The 25,175-nt window shown below is 37.2% G+C and overlaps 1 pseudogene; it reads left to right on the forward strand.

Moving 5' to 3' along the window:
- Nucleotides 1–1,401: 1,401 nt before the first annotated feature.
- LOC122348674 overlaps nt 1,402–25,175 on the forward strand; it is a 161,619-nt pseudogene continuing 137,845 nt past the window's right edge.

A 25,175-nucleotide genomic window follows, 5' to 3' on the forward strand; every position in this document is an offset into this window, starting at 1 on the left:
TGGAGATCTGGGAAAAATGGCAGGCTCTGGCATGTGGTGGTGGCCTTGTCTCCAAGCGTTCATCCAGCTGGCTTTTTCTAGTCACCAGTCCGTTTCTTGGCTGGCAGTCAATGTGGCTTGGCCGCGCGGAGTAACCACCTCCAGCTCCTCGTCACTGTGGCGACCAGAGGTGGTGAAAAGATCCTGAGGAAGGCAGAAGATAGGAGTCTCTGCCATCTCCATGCCTCTGCCAGATAAATGCAACCCACAGCAAGTGGGCAGCTGCCTCGCCAGCAGCAGGACCAGCACCACAGGTTAGAAACACAGATGAGATTCTTTCTCGACGTATGGTATGCACTGGCAAATCTTCCTCACAACGCAGGCGGCCGGCTCCTCAAGAACTGGCACAGACAGTATATAAACCTGCCGTGTGTTATAACGTGAGCAGGAGCACTGGCTTATAATGTGACTCTGCCGCTGCCTCTTACGCGATGTCGTGGATGACTTTAGACATTGCAAAAAACAAACAACATAAATATAAGACTTACGACAGAGAACTTTTCTGGATAAACACAAACTCAAAAGTAATAATTATTATTAAAAAGAAATTAGTATTTGCCAGAAATATTTGTGTTATTATCTAGATAAAATTATTAATTTCTTTTAAAAAAATGAAAAGAAAAGGAAATGAAACTAATTCTGAAAATTTAACTGATACTTATAATGAATACATTTTATTATTTTATTCAATCTGGATTCGTAATAATGATTTCTAAAGGATCACGTGACACTTACAGAAGAGTCAGGGTAATGATATTAAAATTCATCTATCATCACATGATATGTTGTTTTTACATTATGTTCACACAGAAAGTTAAATTACTTAAAAAGATTGATCCTGAAACTTTGACTGTAAGCTACAATATGGATATGTCATTTACAGTATGTTACCTTGCAAAAATAGAGGAGTCTTGGATCCATGCTTTATAGCCTGTAAGAACAGATTTGCAGTTTCCTAAGACACATGAATAACTTTTTTCTTGTGTTTGGTTTGAATTTCCCTTCACTCTCTTCTCATCAGATCCTATTCCCTCCTTCTCATCCTCCTCCCCCATCTCAGTCTTTAAATTCACGCCGCCTTTGCCCAGGTGGGAAACAGAGTGTCTGCGGTCATCACCATGCACAGGGGTGTGTGAGTGTTAAATGCAATCATCAGAGGATGAAAACCTGCATCTGGCAAGAAAGAAAGAGAGAGAGAGAGAGGTCAGAAGTGAGTGAGCGAGAGAGATAGAAAAGAGATTAACAGGATCCAGGCCTCCCAGTCTCACAGTCAGTGCTGAGTGGGAAGCTGATGATAGTGTGTACACGCGTTGCGCGGCGTTCTCTGGACTGGCTCATTGTGTCAACACGGGACTGCGGCCTGAACTTTCTGGCTCGTTCATTTGTTTACATCTGACACCTGCTCTGATTTTGGACTGAATCTGGACCCGACTGGACAAGTGAGTGCAGCTGCATTGGTGGTCCGCTGTGTATATATTCATAAAAATAGGAGTGTATTAAATGCTTTTTCATTTTTGCGAGGAAAGTTCTTATGCAATGAACTTTGTTTGGAAGTGTGTGTGTGATTTTAGTGCACGTGGTGATGCAGCATTACTATGCCAGTATAGCCGTGGGCCGTTTGTATTCTGTGTCAGATTAATACGGGCTTGTTTTCAGTGAATATTAAGGATTTGGTCACGTAGAACCTCTCAAAGTTGTACAACACGCTGCAAAAATGCTTTTCAAGCCAAGATTTGTTTGTGTTGTTTCCAGCTGTAAAGTAACTGAAAATTCTTAAATCAAAGATTTTCTGGACAAGCAAAAGTTATCGTCTTGTTTTCTAGAAAATAGTCAAAATAAGGTGACATTTTGCTTAGAAAAAGCTAAATAATCTGCCAATGGAGTAAGTTAAATACTCTTATTTAAAAACAGAAAACAATATTATTTGTTAATAACTTGCTTAATTTCTTGATTTAAGAATATTTAGATATTTTGGCTGGAAACAAAAGCATTTTTTGCAGTGTGTATGTATTTTACTATATCAGTTGATACAATGTATAATGTATAATATAATGCTGACTTATATTTAATCTTTAAAAACACTAAAAATTCAATAAGACTGTAACATGAAATCCATTTTTACTGCACATTATAGTGTATGTATTTTACTATATCAGTTGATACAATGTATAATGTATAATATAATGCTGACTTATATTTAATCTTTAAAAACACTAAAAATTCAATAAGACTGTAACATGAAATCCATTTTTACTGCACATTATAGTGTATGTATTTTACTATATCAGTTGATACAATGTATAATGTATAATATAATGCTGACTTATATTTAATCTTTAAAAACACTAAAAATTCAATAAGACTGTAACATGAAATCCATTTTTACTGCACATTATACAGTAACGTTGTGATGCCTAGATTTCCTCTGTAGCATTTAAAATGATTCATTTTAGTTCTCAGTATTATATTTTTTATAAACAGGATTGTATAGAATTTTAGCATATTTGTTATATTTAGTATAATTGTATTTTTGTTCATTGCCACAAAATACACATAATTACTTAGATCTGTCAGCTTACCGGACATTATTTTTTAATATCAGTCGCAACACAATTTTTGTCCGTGTGTGGGTGAGAGTGTAAGTATGCATGTGCTCGATTGTTTCAAGAAAGAATACAGGACGGTGGAATAAATAAACTCTATATTTTAAACATGGACTGCATGACCTTTTGGTCAGTAGCTTGTTGTGGAGCTGTGCAACATGAGCTAGCCTCAGTTGTTCTTTGCAGAATTAAGGACATATCATCAGCATTGTTATTTACCAAAGGAGACAAATACTTGCACAAGAACAATAGAATGAAAGCTGCACTACTTGAACGATCAAAGCAATAAGCTCACTTAAATGATAGTGTATCTGACGCGTATCTTATTGACTTAGAAAGGTATTCAAGCAAGTTGGCAAATCAGTTGTATTTTTGTTATCATTAACTTATTCATCATTCAACTCCAGAGAGGACAAAGCCTGTACAGAGTTCAGTCTGGTGCTGTTTAACATTCAAATGATTACAAAACAGCAAAAGAGAAACAAATAAAGAAGAAGACCAACTTTGAACACTCTTGTGCACGTAAAGCTCATCAAAGAAGGATGGAATGATTTGTTTCTGACAGGGAGATAACAGAGCTTCACGTTACTCGGGGCACTAATCCACCGAGAGCCACGGTGTCGGAAATTAGTTCACCAGGGGTTCAAAAGAAACATGTTTTCCCCACATGGTGTGTTTGATAAAGCAATTTGACGAAACAAAACCAAAAACTTGTTTGATTGTAATTAGATGGATTTAAATATACTATATTATATACCATATATAATCTTTTCTATAAATATACACAGCTATATACAGCTATATATATATATATATATACAGTATATATATATATATATATATATATATATATATATATATATATATATATATTACTGCTGTCAAAATCAGATCCAAAATAAAAGTTTTAGTTTACGTGAATATATACACACATACATTTTTATATTTAAATTTAATTATTTAATTATATATATATATATATAAATATGCATGCATACTTACTCAGCATTTACTCTTACTACCCTTCAGCATTTAAGCATGTCCATATTGATTTCTAAAGTTGACTTTAGCTCAGATTGTAAATTCATAAAGTTGTATATTTGTGTTTGTATTGCATGAGCAGGGTCTAATGGCAGAACATTTGCACTGCTCAGAAATGTAAGACACAAAACATTTATCTACCAGAGCTCTAATGGACAAACACAGCAGGAAGTGTTAGTCAGGTGGAAGGAGAGGTGAGGGAATAGACTGAAAGAGAGCAGCAGAGAGCAACAAAGGCCCCCAAAAGCTCTGCTGATGTATGACTCTATTTAGATTGTGCATGAGGTGGCTGAGCATGTTGATTTTACCCAGCTTGGCCTTTTAGGAAGTGTTCAGAGTAATTTAACGCTAACTGAGCAATTTTGGAAGGCACCAATAGGCTGATCATTATATTTTCTCTGTAATTTCCCCTCATGTAGCTCTTGGCAGGTTCATAGGTGTGCCACAGTCATCTAAATTATGATTTATTATGAAAAATATTTTTTCCTTTCCAAAGTAGGGTAGCTTAACACAAAGCAGCTAATTTATGTATTTTATTGCACTTTACTGATGTTAAAAAAAGAGGTTATTCATTAGATTTCCCACATGATCGAAGTTCATGTTGACACTAGAATCTTGATGAAGGGACACCTAATCACCCACTAACTTTCTAGTTCAAAGTTTTTTTCTGTTTATGAGCTACAAACCCACTGACTCTTTTATTCAGCCACTGCTGCCTTTGACCTGTGACCTTTAACCCCAGGAGTTGCTTACAATTTTTTATGTATCTGCTGATCTACTGATGTTTTCTGAGTCTTCTAATAATTCTTTCACTCATAATTAGAGTGACTTGAATAAATCTCCGATTATACACCTGCTGTAAGTTATATGTTTTAAGGTTTTCTGCAGAGAACAAAGTGTTCAAATCCCATAGAGTTTAACAGAAATTAGGGAGATAGGGTATATGATAGAGGACTTTTTTGACTTGGGACAGTAAGCAGCGACTACACTGCAACATGCTTAAAATCACATGAAAATGTACATTTTATGCATTTTAATTTCAAAGATATACACAGAACACGATAAAATGTCAGCATAAATATGCAATCGGTGAAAAGTCAGACTTGTAGATATGCAATGCTGTTCAAAAGGTTAGTGTGTTTGTACTGAATGCACAGGTGGGGAAAAAGGTTTCATTATTACGTCTGGCATCAGAGACGGTGTAGGTGAGACATAGACAGAAATAAAGTAAAACAGTGAAATGAGAGTTATCATATCTTGGCGTAATTTGTAGTTTGCCTCCCACTGAAAAACACTGCGCTCTAAATAGGCTACATTTGAACAAACACAATTGAACTGTTAAGACCAATCAGGGAAGCATAAAAATACATACATTCTCTGTTGAAAAAAAAACAAAAAAACAGCACATACTGTTTAGGTATGTTTTGAAGTCGGGATGCTGATTTAAGATGACTTATGCTGGTTTAAACAGGGTTGGTATAAATTTCTCATTAAGATAAATGAAAACTTCCGATGGCCCTCTGTAATTCATCAGGAGCAACTTTACTGTCAATTGCTAAGAATTTATAACGGGGTGGCTGTAAATGAGATTAACAAAGATACCCAGCCAAACGCGCACGCTCACGCACGCACGCGCACGTTCTAACGTGCAGGCGCTCTCACGGGCATACGTCTTAATTAAACGCCAACGTTAAAAAGTAAAAGACGACGAAACAGTTTAATTGACGACCACAAGATGGCAGTCCCTCACTACAGCAGCTCCAAAACAACGTGGAAGCTCGTGGAAGTGTAAAAGTTTTCAAATACATAGCTGCTAATTAAAGTTTAATTTCCCTGTTATTGTGGTGAAAACATTAAGAGATCAGAAACCTGGGTCCATTCTTAAAGGTGTACAGATCATTCACAGTGTCGACTTAAAACGAGTTTATGAAGGGTAACCACAACCAAGGCCATTTGTTTATTGTCTTTTTGTGTCTTCTGTGTATCTCTAGGATGCTCCTGCATTTGGGAGGGTCCAGGGGGAAGATGGGCGTTCTTCTAGTCAGGAGAGTGGCTTTGTTTTGTCGTTCTGCCCACTTGTCTCCCCAAAGCCTGGAGTATCGACCAATCAAAAAGGTTATGGTGGCAAACAGAGGTAAGGCTTGTAATCTGCAGATTAAACATTTTGCAAACAGTGAAAAGACCGCGGAAAGTGAAAGCCTGATCCCTGGATTAGTGCTCTGAAAATCTAAATACACACAGGCCCAGAGAGCTGCACTTTAAATTAATTTTCAGCTAGATCTAAAATGATTTACTTGTCATTATTTACCCAGCCTCTCGTCATTATTTACTCATCCCATCCTTGTGCATTGCGTTCACTGACTTGTCATTTAAATCTGCATGCTAACACATGGCCTCATGACAATCGTGGTGTTTTCAAACTTTTAATGCCACGTGCCCCAAGGATGATGATCTCCTTTTTAAAACTTTTTTCCCCTATAATAATTAATGTTTTATCCTTGAGGGCTCATTTTCGAGGCGGATTGCCACTACTGTCCACTAACCACAGCATACCCGTTTCACGAATGTGAATAATTGTAACTCTTTCTCCCATCAGGTGAAATTGCCATCCGGGTGTTTCGGGCATGCACAGAGCTCGGGATCCGCACAGTGGCTGTATATTCAGAGCAGGACACGGGGCAGATGCACAGACAGAAGGCAGATGAGGCTTACCTCATTGGCAGAGGCCTGTCCCCGTCGCAGCCTATCTCCATATCCCCGACATAATCAAAGTGGCTAAGGTTAGGCAGTTATATAAATATCCGTCAGACTGTGCTTCACCTTATCCGTCACTCTCTGAACGACGGCCTGTCTGCATCGAGCAATAAACGCATCTCTTCCGGTGCTTAGTATTCACATCAGCACTTCGCTATATGGTGCTCAAATAGATCCATTCCTGCTTTTTGGAAGCGGTGTCAGAGATGCCAGCCAGATTCAGATCCTTTGGCGAACTCTCTCATTATGCCACAGGCAGCTCATCTCTCAAACCAGCAGCTTAGCCACCACAACAATACACTAATAATGCATAAACACAAAGCATAATACACACACAACAACACACCGTATTAAAACCGAACAAGCAGCCAACATCATCGTCTCTAACCTCAGCAGGCGGCCTCAGAATAATTAGTCTTTCTCCAATGCAATTACCATGTTGCACGCAGTCAGCCAACAGAGAGAGAGGGGCCTTTCAAATTCTGTCTGATTGGGATTTTAATGAAATTAGTATTTTCCAGCATCAGAATAATTAGGCCTGACTGCTGTGCTACATATACACATCCTGACTAATGTTTTTTTCTTTCTGTTCTCATTTTCTCTCTCTGTCTTTCTATCTCTCGCCCCTTCTGTCTTTCTCTGTCTGTGCTTTTTCTCCCTCTCAGGAAAAATAACGTGGATGCGATCCACCCTGGTTATGGCTTTTATCCGAGCGTGCAGACTTCGCCCAAGCCTGTGCTGATGCCGGGGTAAGATTCATTGGCCCTTCCCCAGAGGTTGTGCACAAGATGGGGGATAAAGTGGAAGCCCGTGCCCTGGCCATAAAAGCAGGTACCAAATAAACTCTTTGCTCATGGGATTCCTTTGTGCATGGGGACGAAGCGGCACTGGGGCAACCTAGCACCAGGGTACTTGCAACATTGTAATAGCAGTTTTTGACCAGTAGTCCTCAATAGATAGTTGGCGCAGCTGTTGATGGATGCTGGACTTTTGGTTAAGGTCAGTGGTTCAATGAGGTTAGGCATTCCTTGGCTTAGCCCGAACGTCCATGCTGAGAGTGATAGTTGGAAACTGCTGTCGCATAAGGCTCTGCAGCTGGATGTGTCTGACCGACTGACAGTATTTCTGGAATGCACAATCAAGCAGATTCAACAGTAAAAAAATCACTAAATTTGCCTCTCAGCAAATCAAATTAAATCAAACCAGACCATATAATGAGAAAATTTGTTCAGGTAAGAGCCTTTTATGACACTCTGTTACTGCGTTTATGCTTCAAGGTATAAATCACAGATCCGATTATTTGACAAACTTCCTGTTTGGCCCATCTGTTACTTTCACTTCGCATTTACTTCAGACACAGCCAGCTGTGTTTACATGCATACCTGTCAAGGCTGTCAGTCAGCATGATGTAACCTTGTTTGTTTTTCTAGCGGGCCTAGCAGTCCCCAAGTATTTAACCCGAATACCCCAATAAACATGTCATTATTTTACATGTCCGTGTTCTTGAAAAAAAAAATCAATAAAACCTCTAAAGAATGTAATGGATTATTCTATATAATACAGTCAATTAATTAATTAATTAATTTATTTATTTTATTTATTAATGCTTTAAGTGACATAAATTTATTAAATTAGAGGAGATTAAGATGTCAAATTTTATAAAATGTACTAAACGTTTTACTTTATGGATATGTACCACCTACGGATGTGGCCCAAGTAGTTTGCAAAGAATAAATAGATCTGAATTAAATTCTGTTTATTTGTCACATTTGGTTTAGACCGTTTTATTGAATTTGAGTGAACCAGGTGTCGGGACACGACTGTTGTGCTCCGTAAAACATAAATCCTTATGTGTCATTGAAGATTACTATATACATGTTTGTTCTCTATCAGCTGTTAAGAATGATTGAAATCGGTTTGTATGAAAGACATAAAACAACCGATCAAAAAAACAAAAACCAAAAGTGCTATGTGAGATGGATAAAGTCTAAAAATGTGTATCATGTATATATATATATATATATATATATATATATATATATATATATATATATATATATATATATATATATATGTATATGTTGTGTGTGTGTGTGTGTGTGTGTGCGTGCGTGTGTGAAGGTGTTCCAGTTGTTCCTGGAACAAACGCACCATCTCATCTCTTCAAGAAGCTCAGGAATTTGCCAAAACATACGACTTTCCCATCATCTTTAAAGCCGCATATGGAGGAGGAGGCCGTGGGATGAGGGTGGTCCGAGATTATGAGGTCTGTGCATCTTCTGGCCCACGAAGGCCTAAAAAATAAATGACAAGAGAATCAAAAAACATCATGTGTCACTGTGATGATAGCAGGCCGCTATCTAAATATAAAATATTCAGAGTGCCTCAACGCCACAGCATTTACACTTATTACTGCCTCTATAGCTGTCTCTAAAATTTAAACTCAAATAGAAGGATTTTAAAATCGAAAAAATTGCATAAATCACTTTTTATACTCAAGGGCACCTTTCGCTCAGTCACCCTTCCCCTGTATAAAACCCCCCTCCCTTCTCCCCTGTAGTGCCCTTAAACACAACCGTGTGTTTGGAAGGCTAGTCCACTGAACCATGTCGATCACGACTGTTAATGGGCCTCATTTTCTGCAAGTGTTTACAACATATATTGTTTATTTTATGTCAGTGGATACTGCCTATTTTACGACTGCATTAAATTTTGTTACGGTACGATAGATGCTCATTGTCCTCCACTTGACATGTGGACATGCACATGTGATAATTACTGCTCCAGTGCAATACTATATCACATTGACATTGCTTGTTCTGCATAGTCCATTTGCTTTATTTATTGCCTTTATTTACTGTCACTAGTGAAAAGTGTTTAGTGTTTATTGCCTTTTTCTACAAGGCCCTGCGAGATAAGTGGACAAGCTTGTAAAGAGTGTGTTAAATATTGCGTACCATGTTTTCTGAAGAGACGTTGTTTAATGTCACTTCACAGAAGAGAAATGAAACTATACCAAGCTCAAACTTTGTTCCGTAAAAAAAAATTGAAATCATTGACATGACATTTATTTTCTACTGTTTTATGTTAGCTTTCAGATTGTTGGACGCACTCGAAAGTACCCTTTAGATTATTTCAATTATTTCAAGGTTTTAATTATTATATTATATTGTATTAAAAAATAAGCAGCTAAACAGTTTTCAAATTTGAGAATAATAAGAAATGTTTCCAAATCATCATGTTTGAATGATTTTGTGTAAAGGCTACCGAAAATGAATCTTTTCTATCATAGGAATAAATTAAATGTTTAAATATATTTAATATTAGCGCTGTCAATTCATTCATTGTAATTAAATTAAGTTTTGGTATTTTGGGATCTCTTAACTAGTTGCTTATTAAAGTAGCATGCATATAACTAGAATATTAGCCATTTATTATTAGTAATTAGTAATAATGCCTTCTTCCTTAATCCTACACAATATCTAAACTTAAAACTACCTTTTAACTATTAATAAGCAGCAAACATGAATTTATATATATGTGTGTGTGTCTGTGTTTGCTGTGTATATCTATTATGTGTATATATAAAATACGCACACATGCATGCATATATTTATGAAATATACTATGTTTATATTATATATAATTATATATGATATAAATTATGTACATATATATCTGAATATTTTCAAAATATATACTGTATGTCTGTGCATTTATATATACATAATAAGAGAAAAACTTTTATTTTGAAAAGCGATAATCATGATTAATCATTTGACAGCACACATATTAAAAGAAAGCTAGTGTATTTGGTCTTTGTATTAATGTAATATTGAATTTTGTGACTTATTTTAGGAGTTAGAGGAGAATTATCAGCGAGCATATTCAGAGGCTCTGTCGGCATTTGTAACGGTGCTCTATTTGTTGAGAAGTTCATAGAGAAACCACGACACATTGAAGTACAAATTCTCGGTGAGTATATTAATCCACGTATTTTGTGTTTGTGTTGACAAAAGAAACAGAATCATAAGAATTTGTCTGCTAGTCCCTAGAATGTGTGCACATATTTGTTTACTATGCTTACTATGATCTATTAGCTTCTCTCTGGTGTATTTGAGCCATTATAGCTGAGTATTTTGGCTCATTAGACGTGCTTTGCTCGTCTGGAACAGAACTCATAGTCGATAACATACAGCTGGAATTGAATTGGGCTTGTTAACAGAGAATGGCTCTGTGTGTGTCCAGGAACACCAACCACATGCTCTCTCTCTCTCCCTTTCTCTCACTCTCAGATAAACTGTGAATCTAATATCAAAGTCATGTAGATACATATCTGAGATACAAAAGAATTAGCTTTAATTCATAGGAAAGTATCAATGAAACGAGCATATTTCCAAGTTTCTATTATTTTCTATAACAGGATAAAAGTTTTAGCGATAATACAAAAACTATTGCATATTTTATTTGATAGATTGTTAAATAATTTGGTACAGGACCGGTTCTCTATTATTATTATTAATAGAATAAGCACAGTAGTACTAACTACTTGCTTATTAGCATGCCTGTTATTAACATATTGTTATTTATTAGTACGTATAGAGCACATATGCATGACCGTATTCTATATCCATAATCATACCCGATACCTGAACTTAACAACTACCTAAATTACAGTTAATTGTGTGTTTAATTATGGGTTTAAATTATGGGTTTAAGGAGACAAAAGTTGTACCTAGTGGTTTGTGAGTAGCGGGAATCTGGACCTTAAAATATTGTGTATATTTAACTAATATATTATGTAAAACTAACAGAACAAAAGTGAAATTGATGACACAGTGAAGCAATATGAGATGAACCCCAATTAAAACAATATTCATGAGAAAATATATTGGTTATAGGAAATAAGAAATGCCTGGAAAGTTGCTTAAATCAAAGTAGAAAATTAATAAAAAGCCTGCTAATGCTCAACTTATTTGTGATCAAATAAATGTGATGTTATTTTTGCGTCTATCCTAATCATTTTATTCAGCATATTGAGACGCATATGATAGGGAAGTATATGATGTGGAAGTAACCCGTCTAAAGCAGGCGAACTTAAGCATCTCTCCCCGCATTTCTCTCTGTCCTTTCTCTCAATATTTATTCTTCTCGCTTTGCTCACAGGTGATAAATATGGAAACGTGATTCATCTGTATGAGAGGGATTGCTCTATCCAGAGAAGACATCAGAAAGTGGTAGAGATCGCTCCTGCTGCCCAGCTCGACCTCACCTCAGAGACAGATTGACCTCAGACTCAGTCAACCTGGCCAAACAGGTACAGTACTGACACAAACACAATTGATTGACATGCATTAAACTTGCAACCAGAGCTCACGCATAGATTTTGCTTAGTTACATACTTAGCATGCCCTTCCTGAGGTTTCCTCTTAACAGTGTGAGTCAATCAACTCAAGGTTATAATACCTTCTCACACTTCATTATGCCCGGTCACACACTCACGCGCCCTCAAGGCATGTGCACCCAGGCCTAGATTTCTCATCGCTCCTTTGCTGTATGTGTGTACTGAATGATTAACATATGTTAGATATCTGTGCTGCTCTGTCAAAAGATCTAGTCACAGGGGATTATGTTGATTTATTTATTGATGCATTTAGCAGAGGCAGATAAATGGAGATGGAACCGATCAGTGAGATATTAGTAGGAAACTCCCAGTGATGTCTATCATTATGGATATATGTGTTGCATAATTTCTCTCTTATGCTTTCTCTGTTTCTTTCATGCCGTCTTATCTCTTTTATATTTATAGATGATTAGTAACAAACTTGCAGTCTGCTAGCATCGTACTTCTTCTGATGGTTCTTCAGTCAGTAAGATTTATTGAAACCCTCCACTTCCACCAGCTCCACCTGTCTAAAATTGCTGTGTGTGATATATATATATATATATATATATATATATATATATATATATATATATATATATATATATATATATATATATATATACATGCATGGGTGTATATTAATATATGCACAATAAATGTACACAGTGTACATATTATGTAAAAAAAAAAATATTTCAGATGCAATTAATCCTTTGGCAATTTTTCAGTTATAATAAGCAACTAGTTAATAGTGAGCATTAGTATGCTACAATCTTATCACATATATGGAACACTAAGAATACTATGCATACTAAGTAGCAGTGTACTGTATTGCCACTAGGAATTTGATGACCTGGATGAAAATGATAAGAATGACAGGGCTAAGCGTGATACAGAGATATTGTGATATTTGGGCTAATGCAGTGGGACAATCGAGTTGAGTTTTTTGAAGTCAGAATGTTCCAGTGGAAAATCAAGCCTGACATTTCACTTTTGAGGAAGGGGAAAAAGAATAAAGAGTAGAGGGAAACCCTCCTGGTGCATGCTGGGAAAGTGTTTCTATTTGTAGAGATTAATCTGTGTTGATCTGCCTGCTCTGTCAAAACTGAGTGCAGGCTTGAACACACACACACACACACACACACACACTTTTAGATATCTCCTCTGACCTTAGAGTTAGTGACAGAAGGATTACGGATTTGGAGAGATGGACTCGCCACCCAGTGATTACAAGGTGTGTGCGTGAGCACCGTTACCAATTCCCATCTGTTGATAAACCACATGCTGTCAGTTTTGATAAGTCACTTGCCCCTGTAGGAGTCAAATTTGTATGTATCATCTTTTGAAATGATATTAGTGATGCTGGCAGCAGCAGAGAAAAGGTGAAGAGAGGGAAAGAGAGACCGTCCAGGCAAAGAGAGAGAGAGAGAGAGAGCGCGGGAGAGAGCAAGAGATGACTGATAAAGATGGAAAGACAGGATAAATCAATATTGGGCAGGTGCAGCAGACAGGATGGGTTTACTGTTCTATTTTTTGGCTTGATGAAACCTGGCAAGCTGTTGCATGTCCGCATTCCCTATTGTTTCCTTGTAGAAACACCTTGCAATATAAGTACATTTACAACAGGTGGCGGTATATCATTCCAACATATTCTAGGCTTGTACAAGTCCTTTGAATTATTAAGATGACAGAAAAACTGTGCACCTTAAATGACCCTCTAATTACTTTTTGTACTTGTATTCTCCATAGCAAAGTAGGGAAGATCTCATTTATACACAGAGTTAGCAACGCAAGCTAATTAAATGAGTGCGCCCACTGAAAGCTTTCCACAATTAAGATTTCACTGTTTTCATTCATTATCTGTGCAAGGTTATAGGCCTGCCTTAGCCTCTGATTGTTTCGAATTATAGAGCCGACTTTTATCTCAGCTGTTGTCTGATTACAGTTTAAAGGCAACTTTGGATGAAGTGCTTTGTGTGGTACTGTATGCGTTCGGCACGTTCAATAGCCTTCCTGCCTCCTACATAGGTTGCAAAGGTGTTTCAGGGCTTTATTGCGTAGTCACATGACTGCTGATGTGAAAGCGTTTTGAATACTTTTAATAGTAGCACTGCTGGATGGAAAAAAGAGAAACTGTGCACCGCTGGAGAGATGCTAGAAGCAGGGGTGAGACAAAAAGACAATACAATAGTAGCGTTTGCAGGTTTGTGGAGGTTGTGAGCATGTGTTGTTGCATGTGCTGTGGGCTTATTTGACAACTTATTGGAATATGCCTGATGAATATTTGTGAGCTGCATTTGGATGAGAAAACTGCATTTTATTAGGCAATACATTGAGCCGAGGCACAGTGACAACTGACAGTGAGCCAGTATGGGTTAGTTAATGGCCAATTGCTAATGTAATGCAGTGTTATATAATGCAATTTGTAGCATAAAAAAATGTAGGTGAATATACTTATAATTCACCAATAAGCGGAGCGGTATTGACACTATAGGGTGGAATGACTACTGTATGCGTGTTAATTATTCAGTCTATCACTTATTGTAGCTCAAGAACAAGACTGACTGGATATATTGACTGCCTGTCGAGGGAGTATTTTGTAACATTTAGTATTAATTCAGAATAATATTACAAAAAGTCTCACAAGGTAAATTCTATGAGGTAACCGGTGCATTATGTATTGTTTTGATTTATTAAAAACTATTTAAAAACTTTACACTCACATACAGATTCTGTCTAAGGTATTCATAATAAAAATAATCATAAAAACTGCTACATTATCACATATTTGGTTACTTTTCTGTGTTATTTTATTTATCTTTTGGATGTTTGTTTGTAAAGATTTTTTCCTTTTTTATTTTGTTAGCCTGTGTTTCTCAGGGTATAAATAGCCTTCCTCTTTCTTTGTTCAGGGTCAAGTCTAGTTCTAACAGTGTCATGTATTGGATACACTTGGTAGTGCATGGTAGACTGTTACCATTGAGTACTTTATTTCATACTTTTCGTATTTTTCACGTTCTTCTGTTCTCATTTCTGCACTGTTGTATAAAGCTGTGTTTAGATTCTGAAAGCTATTCTGTTCTTATCCTCAAACCCTGTAAGGTACAGAGATATTCCAATTTTCTGTTAATAATTTAAATCTTTAAATGGTAAATTAAGATTTTGGGGTTAGCACTGCATGACTGTAAAACTCTTAAAAATATATTTTGAAGAATTTTATAGTATATTTTTCTTCTGATGTGAAATATATTTTAGACCACAGTTTTAGCTCTGAACATCAGAATATTCATAGACACAGCAACGAACAACATATAATGCATACCAAAAAACAGTTCATTTGCAATCTGCACGCAGCTTTAGTGCACTGCATTCCTGCAGATTTAAAGTTTGTGTTGTTTTCTATCAGCTAAGAGCTCGTGCTCATCTTCTTAGTCACACTCTTCAAGTAATACTAATTTGCAAGGGTGGAGTTGAACTTTGAAAGCTTGCGTTTCTTGTTTCCTGGAATCATTCATATGCGTATCGATGGAAGTCAATGGAACGAAAAGTGTAGTGTGATTGCACATTTATTGTATTCTGAAAATCAGCTTGTGCCGGTTTTATACACATGTGCAGAAAAGGTTTACTGGTCCCACATTACTTTGATGATTTCAGGAATTCCTGTTACTGGAGGAATAATCCACTAAGACCAGAATGAACTCATTACACTGGATTTAGGTAGCAGCCCAATTCTTTCAAAATCTCTATTGCTGGCAGTCTTTGCTAGTTTTTTTTACCCACAAAAGCCCAAAAATCCCACAACTAATGCACTTGCCTTGCCAGTAGAATTGATCTTTAGAGTTTTAGGTGGTAAAGCTCTCTAGCTCCATTACAGTCTCTGTTTTGGACTGAAACCCAACCAGCAGCTCTTTTTATTCTTCTGGCCTGCATGACATGAAATATAGGCCATTTATTATAATGTCATACTAGTTTAATAATAAATTATACCTGCCTTCTTGATCAGACTCCAGTGCTGAAAGAGCTTGTTCAGCATGAGTGTTTTGTTTTTTTTTTTATCTTTTTGTCTGTTAGAAAGAGCTTTAATTTACATCCGCTTTCTTATCCATTACTGTCAGTAACAGCTGATGGAGTCAGGCTGGTCTGACCATACAGGAATAGCACGAGATGCTGCAGTCATCTTCAGTCCACGCTTTTCTCTAGGTTCTCCATCCCTATGTAATTATTAGCCCTCACCTGAGTAGCTTGAGAGATCTAGTGTCTTGACAAGCTGGTTGGCGTCCTGGGCTTCTTGCAAGCTAAAGATATGCCATTTTGACATAACCGAGAATGGAAGTCTGACACCTTTTCTGTCACCTGGCAAAAGAAAAGACATGTATTAGGCCTAAATAATATCTCCTTGTTATTCACCAGACAGAGACGTCAGTAGGGATTGACACTGGGCGTAACTTCTTGAAATAAAAAAAGAAGTTAAAATATTATTAGAGTTATCATTAAAATAACTTTCAATTCAATTTTGCGCTGTTTAGAATAGTTTGTATCATGCATTGTTTTGATTAATTAAAAGCAAATTAACCTTTACGCTCACATACACAAGGTTTTCACAGCTGATAGTTATAAAATAATCATAAAAACTGCTACAGTATTTTTCTTTTTTTTTTTTTGGTTACTCAAGTTTTTTGTTAGCCTGTGTTTCTCAGGAATAAATAGCCTTTCTCTTCGTTTGTTCAGGGCCAAGTTCTTGTTCTAACAGTGTCCATGTACTTGGTAGTGCATGGTAGACTGTTACCTTCGAGTACTTTTTAAACCACAACAAGTCATTGCATAGGCATGAATGTTCCTTAAGGATAAAAAAAAAAGTAAAATGTTCTCATTCTATTAAAAATAGAATAATCCTGCAAGTGTTTTACTCTAGTTTCCGTGACATTGTTGCGAGATTGTTTTGTGTCTTTTGTTTTTGTGACTGATTAGAGGTTTATCCTTCCGAGTGTGACTCTTTCTGTGATTTTTTTTTTGTGCCTTAATATGGTTTCTGTCCATGGTTCCGGAATGCTTTCATTTGTAAATGCTGTATACATTTGTCTCGTGAGCTTGCGAGTAAGCAGCAGTGGATAATTAATTCTCGAGCGGACCACCTCAGTTCTGAGGGGACAGTTTATTTTGTTACGGAACCTTAACAAATTGCAGCAACAACAATTTAAAAAGAAGATGTGGACATAAATCTCGAAATCTCGTTCTTTTTATACCCTGTAACTAAATTAAATGGGGCTAGACTGAAAAAGAGAGCGAGGACGCAGTAAAGAGAAATGGATCTTCTGGACAGGATGAAAGACGCAAATGAATAAAGAAGTAAACGCTGGTAGGGGTGGAAAGAGCAGCGAGGAGACAGTCAGTACTGTACTGTGAAGGACGTTCCCTCGGTTGCAAAATAAACACACATTTTTTTGACATGAATGCATCGCGCGCACACACAGGCCTGAGGCTCCCACAGTATACCATGTGGAGTTTGTGCTCTGCTGTTGATGGCCAGAGCTGTTGAATTGATTTATTACTTCTGGCTGCTGTTGTTGACATGGCTGAAATCTAAATGGCTACAGCCGGCTGGCAATGTAAGCACTTTAAAGGGCACCGTAAGTCATATACGCTCGCTCTCGCGCGCTTTTATTGTATTTTCAATAAAATCTCTTGTGGTCTGGGCTCAAAAAGATTGAATTCTGAGATTAAGCGCACGGTATCAGAATCTCTTTGTGTTCTGAAGAAAAGGCCTATCGTCGCTTCCCTTTCCGTCCTTTACTGCATCCGTTCACGCAGATTCGCACCTCTCCTGCGTCCATCCGAATGCCCCGCGCTAAATAAAGTGCTAAGTGCACTTAACCTTTCATAAACAGCGGAAACCGAGGGATAAACAACAGAATAGCCGGCAGCTTGCTATCGTCAGCAGTCTGACTCGCTCGGAGTCTGCGCTTGTTGGCTGATATCTCTCGCTCCGTTTCGGTCTTTCTTTCGGGGGTTTATTTGCAGCGGATGTGATTCAAACAGAAACGAGCGCATTTTAAAGCAAGTGGAGAGCACAGAAGTGTTGTTGACAGATGCAGTTAACACACCGCAGGCACATCCACATGTGGTATAGTGTGTAATTCAGACTTAGAATGTAGATTTGTAATTGCTTTTTAGCTATTTGCATAGACTCGTTGCGAACACCCACTTTAAAGCCCTGCTTATCTGTTGCGTATGTGTCTGATCTAGTGTCGGGGTGATTGCAGATTGTGTAAATGTGATCAGAAACATGTCCTCCCTTTCTTTCTCTCTCGATATCACTTCTCACTCCCCCCTCGCCGATTTGAAATGCAAATAGTTATTGGACGACAATGAATTTTGTAGCTAAAAGCCATTAACTCTGAGGTGATTGACTATAGCAAGCGAAATTCATGAATAAATCTTCAAGAAAGGATTATAGATAAAACTAGCTCATCAAATAACACAGAAGCCCGAGATAACCCGATTCTATCATTCTCTCCTCACATCTCACCTCTCTACTCCCTACAGAGAAATACAAACCATTCTTCGGCATACTGCAGTCTCTCTCATTCTCTGCTTGCTCTTCCCTAAGGCTGTGTGGAGTGCTGCAAAGTGGGTGTTGCGCAAATGACTGCCAAATCTCTCTAAAACAGACGGGCCGCTGGTGCTATAAACGCCAGTCTTTTGTAGGGGCCCTGTCCTGGGGGTTTAGAGTGAGCTCTTGACCCACAATCGTACAAACACATGTAGGATTGGCCGTTGAGGGAGACTCTTTCATTTCTTTTCCCTGTTAATCGATTTCTGTTAAACGAGGTGTCTGATTGACTTAACCGTACTTACTGTAAATATAAGCCCACTTGAGGACAGACTAATTACACACTCACGTATGCCACATAGGCCTGCACATCATAGATAACTAGAGCACTCTTCATGTAAAGTTTCCTAGATAGCAAGATCAAGAAAGTGCCGCTGTTTTTTTAAGCCCAAACGGTTTTAAATGAGCACCAAAATCAACCGAGCACCGAAAACCTCTAAAAGTGTTTAGTGCACTACTATTCAGTGTATTGCTAATCACAAATTACTGCTTTTTGTGAGCCAGTTATTTTTAGTGCACCAACACACAGCACGACCAGCGTAGCCTAATTTCCAAGAACATGATGTTTTTTTGTGAATAAAAATCCTTATAAATCAGTCATCTAATTCACTTACTGAATGACAAGTTATTGCTTTTTCATGTTTATCTCAAATTGAACCAATTATTGTTAATGTGTTTTGCAGCGCTATAAGGCTTTTGAGACTCAAATCAGTGTAGTTACTGGCTGGTTGTATGACAGTCATGAGTTTTAGTTGTATAAAATTTTATTTCATTCAATTGAAATCTGATTCGTCGTATTTATTCCGATTTCAAAAAATGAATGATTGGAAACAGACTTGACGGCCAGAAGTATTCCGTTCTAAAGAAACAGTAGCGACAGATCGTTTCTTTTCTATTGTGATGTACAGTACATCCGTGCATATATTGGATTAAGTGTTAAGCAGGCTAAATGTTTGCTGGCGTCTCATATACTTTGCCTCAGAGAGAAGTCATTTTACCTATCCAGCCCCACTTGATGCACTTCTAGGAATACATTAACCCATATACAAACAGGCTTATTCACAGTTCAACGCATTTATAGCCTCATCTTCTGTGTGCATCCATACATTCTCATGCCTGAAAGTGTGTTCACACAAACACCCTTTAACAACAAATACATTTCTGTTCTCTAAGCTCTTAAGCTCTTGTTTGTGCCACCAGATGTGAGCTGCATTCACAATTGTTGTATAAGTTCTCAGAAACATGCATGCACAAACTTTTACATGTCTCTCTCTTTTTTCAAGCCGTTTTAATTGAGCTGTTCATGCAGGAGCTCATATTTAATGCATTTCACAGAGACTAAGAGAGACCGGAGAAATGGTCTGCAGAATGTCCTGCTGGTGTTAACAAGCTTTAGGACTGCACTTATCTGCTGGCTCTTATTTTATATTCTGACTGAGAACATCAATCTTAATTCCACAAGACTGCCAGCAGGGGAATTTTTGAGGCATTTCATTGGTTTCATTTGGAGTGTGAGCGTATGGATGGGATGGTGTTGTGAATTTTGTTTGTTTGTTTTTCAGTCTAGCATGGATGCCTTGGATTATATTCACTGAAGCTTTGGGGTCTTACTGAGTATTATGGGACATTTGCCATGGTTTTTATTGTCTTGTCTATGGGCCAGTTTGGGGGATCCAGCACAACTTCAGCGTCAAGTTTATTTTATTTATTTATTTATTACAAAAGAAGAGAGAGAATGGACAGAGGATGGACATTGGATCTCAAAGTAGAAAAACTAATATAGAGAAAAGTCATATTTTTACTTGAATTGCAATCCATATCTAAATGTTGTCTGCGTATGTGCATTAAAAAGTCAAGAGCTAATGCGTTCATAAACGATTAAGATATCCGTCAGGAAACTAGCTCCAGTGTCAGTAAAACAGAATGCATTTGAAGACAATGAACTGAAACGCTCAACCTCATTGAGCATAACACTGACTGGGTTATGATCCAGCCAGCTTGATTGGATCACAATGTTTGGATGCAAGTTGTAAACGTGAAGATGTAGGAAAAAAACACTGAAGAGCAAAGCAATGTCTTTTGCTGCAGTATGTCCATTCAAATTACAGTTCAAAGAGATAAAGGGGAGAGAGAGGTTATTTTTCCTCAATTAAGGTGATAGAGTGGATGAAAGGTTAGAAATAAAGAATGAGGAAAAAATGATGAGCCAGATCAATGAGCAGATAGCAAGATTTAATGAGCAATCTTTTTCTGATTTATTTGTCATTGTCTGTGTTGCCATGACAACCATTCTCATGGCTCAAGACTACTGAAGAGCTGTGAAGTACAGTTGTGAAGTATTGAGCCCTTACTCACTCACACTCACTTATGTTTAGTCCCAAATGACATGCACTATGAACTATGAGCTATGCACAGATTCTGCTAGCCCCTCCCTTTCCTCTACTTAAGGAAAACTGTGACAGCTGAATGCATGAAGTGCCCAACATTTTCACTTTTTTTTTTATATAACTGCATAATCATTTTCAGCTTGAACTCTGTAAACTCTTACCATTACACAACAAAATGGCATATAATATTGCATAAGTAGAAAAAGTCCACATGCTCACTTATTTGACTAACTAGCTCATTTACTTACAGAATCACTCACTCATTCAAACGCAATCACTTGACTTGCTCATTGATTATTTTACTGACACTTACTGATTCAGTCATTCACTTACTCCTTCACTTATACTGTATAGTGAGAAACAGGCGCTATGAACTATGCACAGATTACAACTTAAAGATGCATATCATAATTGATTTAAAGATCATTATTTTGTGTAATTGGTGTAACTGAATATGTTTACATGCTTTAATGTTAAAAAGTACATTCTTTTTCAAATACAGTATATTATTTATTATTATTTCCTCTATGCTCCACCTCTCTTAAATACATTGTTTTCTAAAAAGATCCTCCTTCCGACAAGCACGGTCTGCTCTGATTGACCAGCTTACCCAGTGCATTGGGACTGGCCAAACACCGTAATCACGCATCGGAAATGCAACAGATACTTTAACTATTAACAAAACAATTTTTACGGTCACTCATTCGAAGGCGCCATATTGTCAGGGAAAAGTCAGAATAGAGAAAACAGCCTTTGCACAGCCAGCCTTGTACTCTCTTAGGTTCACAGAAGTGTTGTCCATAAAATGCGTTAGCTGGTTTGGATCAACCTTCTCCTTTATATAGAATAAATCCTTTCGTTCAGATCTTATACTTTGCACAACTCTTCACATACCACCATAAAAAAACAAAAAAATATAATAAGTATATAACCTAAATATTTGAAGTATGCTTGCTCTTTTTAGAATTTTTAGTGTGTCACTATTTACACAACAACATGGCATAGAATGTTGCACAAGTATGCAAACTAGTACAAATCCGATTGGTGACTCCTTAGTGACTGACTCACTTAATCGTTCACTCATTCACTAACTGATACTGATTCATTCATTGACCCACTCGCTCACAGTCACACCCATTTGCTCATTCACTCAACACTAACTTTTAAGACTCTGAATCATAATAAATGTTTTAATCTTTAATACACTTTTCTTCCTTCCCTCTTTGGTCCAGTGTGGGAAGATCCGAGGAGGGTTGAACCCAGTGCTTTTCTCTCAGTATTGCGCTTCTGCTAAAAAGGCAAGCTGAATACTCACTGTAGTGCGTGAAAGGCCTTGTTTGTTTTTGAGTGCTTCTCTAATGTATTCCAACCAGAAAATCTGCCATCTGCTTTATTGTCTGAAACACAGAGTTATAAAATCTATAAACAGTAAAGCAGATCCTCACAATAACAGGTTTTATTTGAACTTGTCTTGTCTATTATACTTTCGTACACTCAGTTAAATAGTTTCATTAGTTCATAACATAAAGTGTTCTCTAGATGTCACTAAAGCAGTGAGTTAAATCTAAGCACGTCTGGAGCTCTGACATTCTGCTGGTAATGATTGAACAATGATGTGTGTTAATAACCATAGTGATTTTCTACTTCTCTTTGTATTCTCCTCATGTGTTCACATCTGTTAGTGTCTATCCTTCATCTTTGGTCCCAATCTCTATTTTTTCTCATTGACTTATTCTGGGCCATATCTGTAAGTGAATGGTCACCATGGCAGCCACTTGAGAGCGATTATAATCACACATGTCACCACAAACATGTCTGATCAAAAAGACACTGATTGCATCTCTCTCTCTCTCTCTCTCTCTCTCTCTCTCTTTCCCCACCCCACTCTTCTCTTCACCATCTGTCCTTTCATCCTGCCCCTCCTTATGGAACTCGTTATAACCTGCCTGCTTGACACTGCATCATAAAAGGAAGTTGTAGAATAAAGTTTTTATCGAATTCAGTTGAAAAGTATTTCTCTGAAACCAGAAATTCAATGGCAAGGTGAAAGGATTTGCAAAGAGATAGGAGATGTATCGACACTTCTGCAGGTCAAGAATGTCGGTAGCATCTGCCTTAAGCTGGACGTTAGCATTCCTGTACATTTTGTGAAAAACTGCAAAGCCATCTTTTCTTTTTTGGGGGAGTAAAATTTTAGGACATTTTATGAAATGCAGTGCATTCATTTTGAGGCCTGCAAAGTTAAAACAAAGGGGTGTTAAAAGTTTTGAAACATTCCACAATAAACAGGTGAATTGATAAAAAGTGAGGACATAATGATAAAAAACTGTTGTGAAAAGATTCAGAGAATCTTGAGAAATCTCAGTGAAAGGCAGAAAACGTGAATGTATGTAACATTCCAGCATTGCACGAGAACTTATCGTGCTGCTGTGTTAAATATAGCCACATCGGCTCAGAAGTACTTCAGAAAACCGTCCCTCTCTCCATCAAGGAATGCAGCTTGAATCTCTGTTACTCGAAAAGAAAGACATACATCAATTTCGTGGAAAAATGTTGGCAAGTTCTCTGGGCCAAGCTCATCTCAGGTGGTCTAAGGGACAGTGGTAATGTGTGCTGTGGTCAGATGAGTCAATGTTTCAGCTTGTTTTTGGGAAAATCAAACACTGAGTTTTCTGTGCCAAAGACAAAAGAGTCTGCCCAGATGCACAAGCCAACATTTGTCATCGTATGGGGTATGATGCACCCAACGGCATTACATATGTTGAAGGTACCATTACATTACATATAAAATTACCATTCAGGCCGAGGCATGTATTACCATTGTACAGAGACATATGCTGCAAACAGAATGATGACTTTTCCTGGGAATTCCAAGGTTATTAGAGCGAGACAATGCCAAGCTTTTTTCTGCACAAGCAACAACAATATGCTTTCATGGACATGCATTGAAAATGCATGGTACAACATGAATAGCAGAATAAGAAAACAATGACCACCGATTGTTGAGTAGGTGAAGTTTTGTATCAAGCAAGGTTAAGGATGTCTTTTCTTGTCAGCTAAATAAGAGAATTATTACATTTTAGTTTTTAACTGCATTTTTCAAGATGTCTGTACTTTTTTGCAAATGTGGGGGCTGTATTGCATTAATCACTATGGAGCCATAGGAAAAGGATATCATGACATTGGTGATTGGCCAACGACTCCACAAGAATGGTATATATAATCATGTTCAGAGCATTTGATCGGTATGATTATAAAAGAAATGTAAAGCATGCATTATTCTGCTGTACTATTTATAAAGCAGCACATCTATTATGTATGTATTTGTAAATTTGTAGAGAGTATGAGGTGATCAGAAATCTAGGAAGAGGCAAGAAGGCATGGCATGAAAGATTGGAAAATGGAAATAGCAGCATTTTGGTTAAAGTGTTTGTGGTGCTTTACAGGTAAAAGTAGATGAGTAAATACATAATACATGGAACAGTTCATATGCGATATTGGCTGTTTAAGATGCAAAGGGTGGTTGCTAAGTTTGTTAGGCGATAATATACAAAACCGGTCATAGTCATGCTTTATCGTGAATAACATGCGACTGTGTCAGCCATTTTATAAATTAGTTATACTAACGTAATCTTACTTAAAATACTAAAACATTTACTGAAAAGGAAGATGAAGAAGTAGAACATTTAACAGACACCATATGTGTATGTTTTTCTATTAGAATAGCATTCCAAGAGGTACATATTATCTTAGATATGATTGTCTTTGAATGCTGTTATGTATAAAAGTGAGCCTTGGAGTCAAAACGACTGAGAGCCAATAATGTAAACCGTTACGTTTTTCTAGCTATGCTGTTAAGGTTTTGTTGAGTTTGGATTGATTGTTTAACATGTATAATGCAAGAATGTACATATAGATACCGATATATATATTAATGCATAGAATAACAGACAGATATAATACGATTAATTGTATGAATATATGTGCACATCTACACATTTTTATATACAAGTCAGTTATAGCATATGTAAATGAACGTATTCATCATTTCACATGAAACCCCTTGAAGTTCAGTTAGGATTTTGAATAAATCAATAGCTTATGAAAAAATCACGACACATTAGTTCATGCCAGAAGACCAGCAGCATTGGGTAAATCTACACATTCTCATATTAATTTTCCCTTCGTGACAGTAGTTACATGTGTATCCACATGAATCAGATCAATTCCTGCCTTCCGGTGGTATCAATTTGTACGTGCAGTCGCAGGTTCTGAAGCGACTTTCAGCTTGATAAATCACTTTGTGGGTGCAATTTAATCTATTTGCAATGACATCAGCACGTGCTCTGTTCATG

The sequence above is a fragment of the Puntigrus tetrazona genome, chromosome 7, assembly GCF_018831695.1.
Source record: "Puntigrus tetrazona isolate hp1 chromosome 7, ASM1883169v1, whole genome shotgun sequence".
NCBI lineage: Eukaryota > Metazoa > Chordata > Actinopteri > Cypriniformes > Cyprinidae > Puntigrus > Puntigrus tetrazona.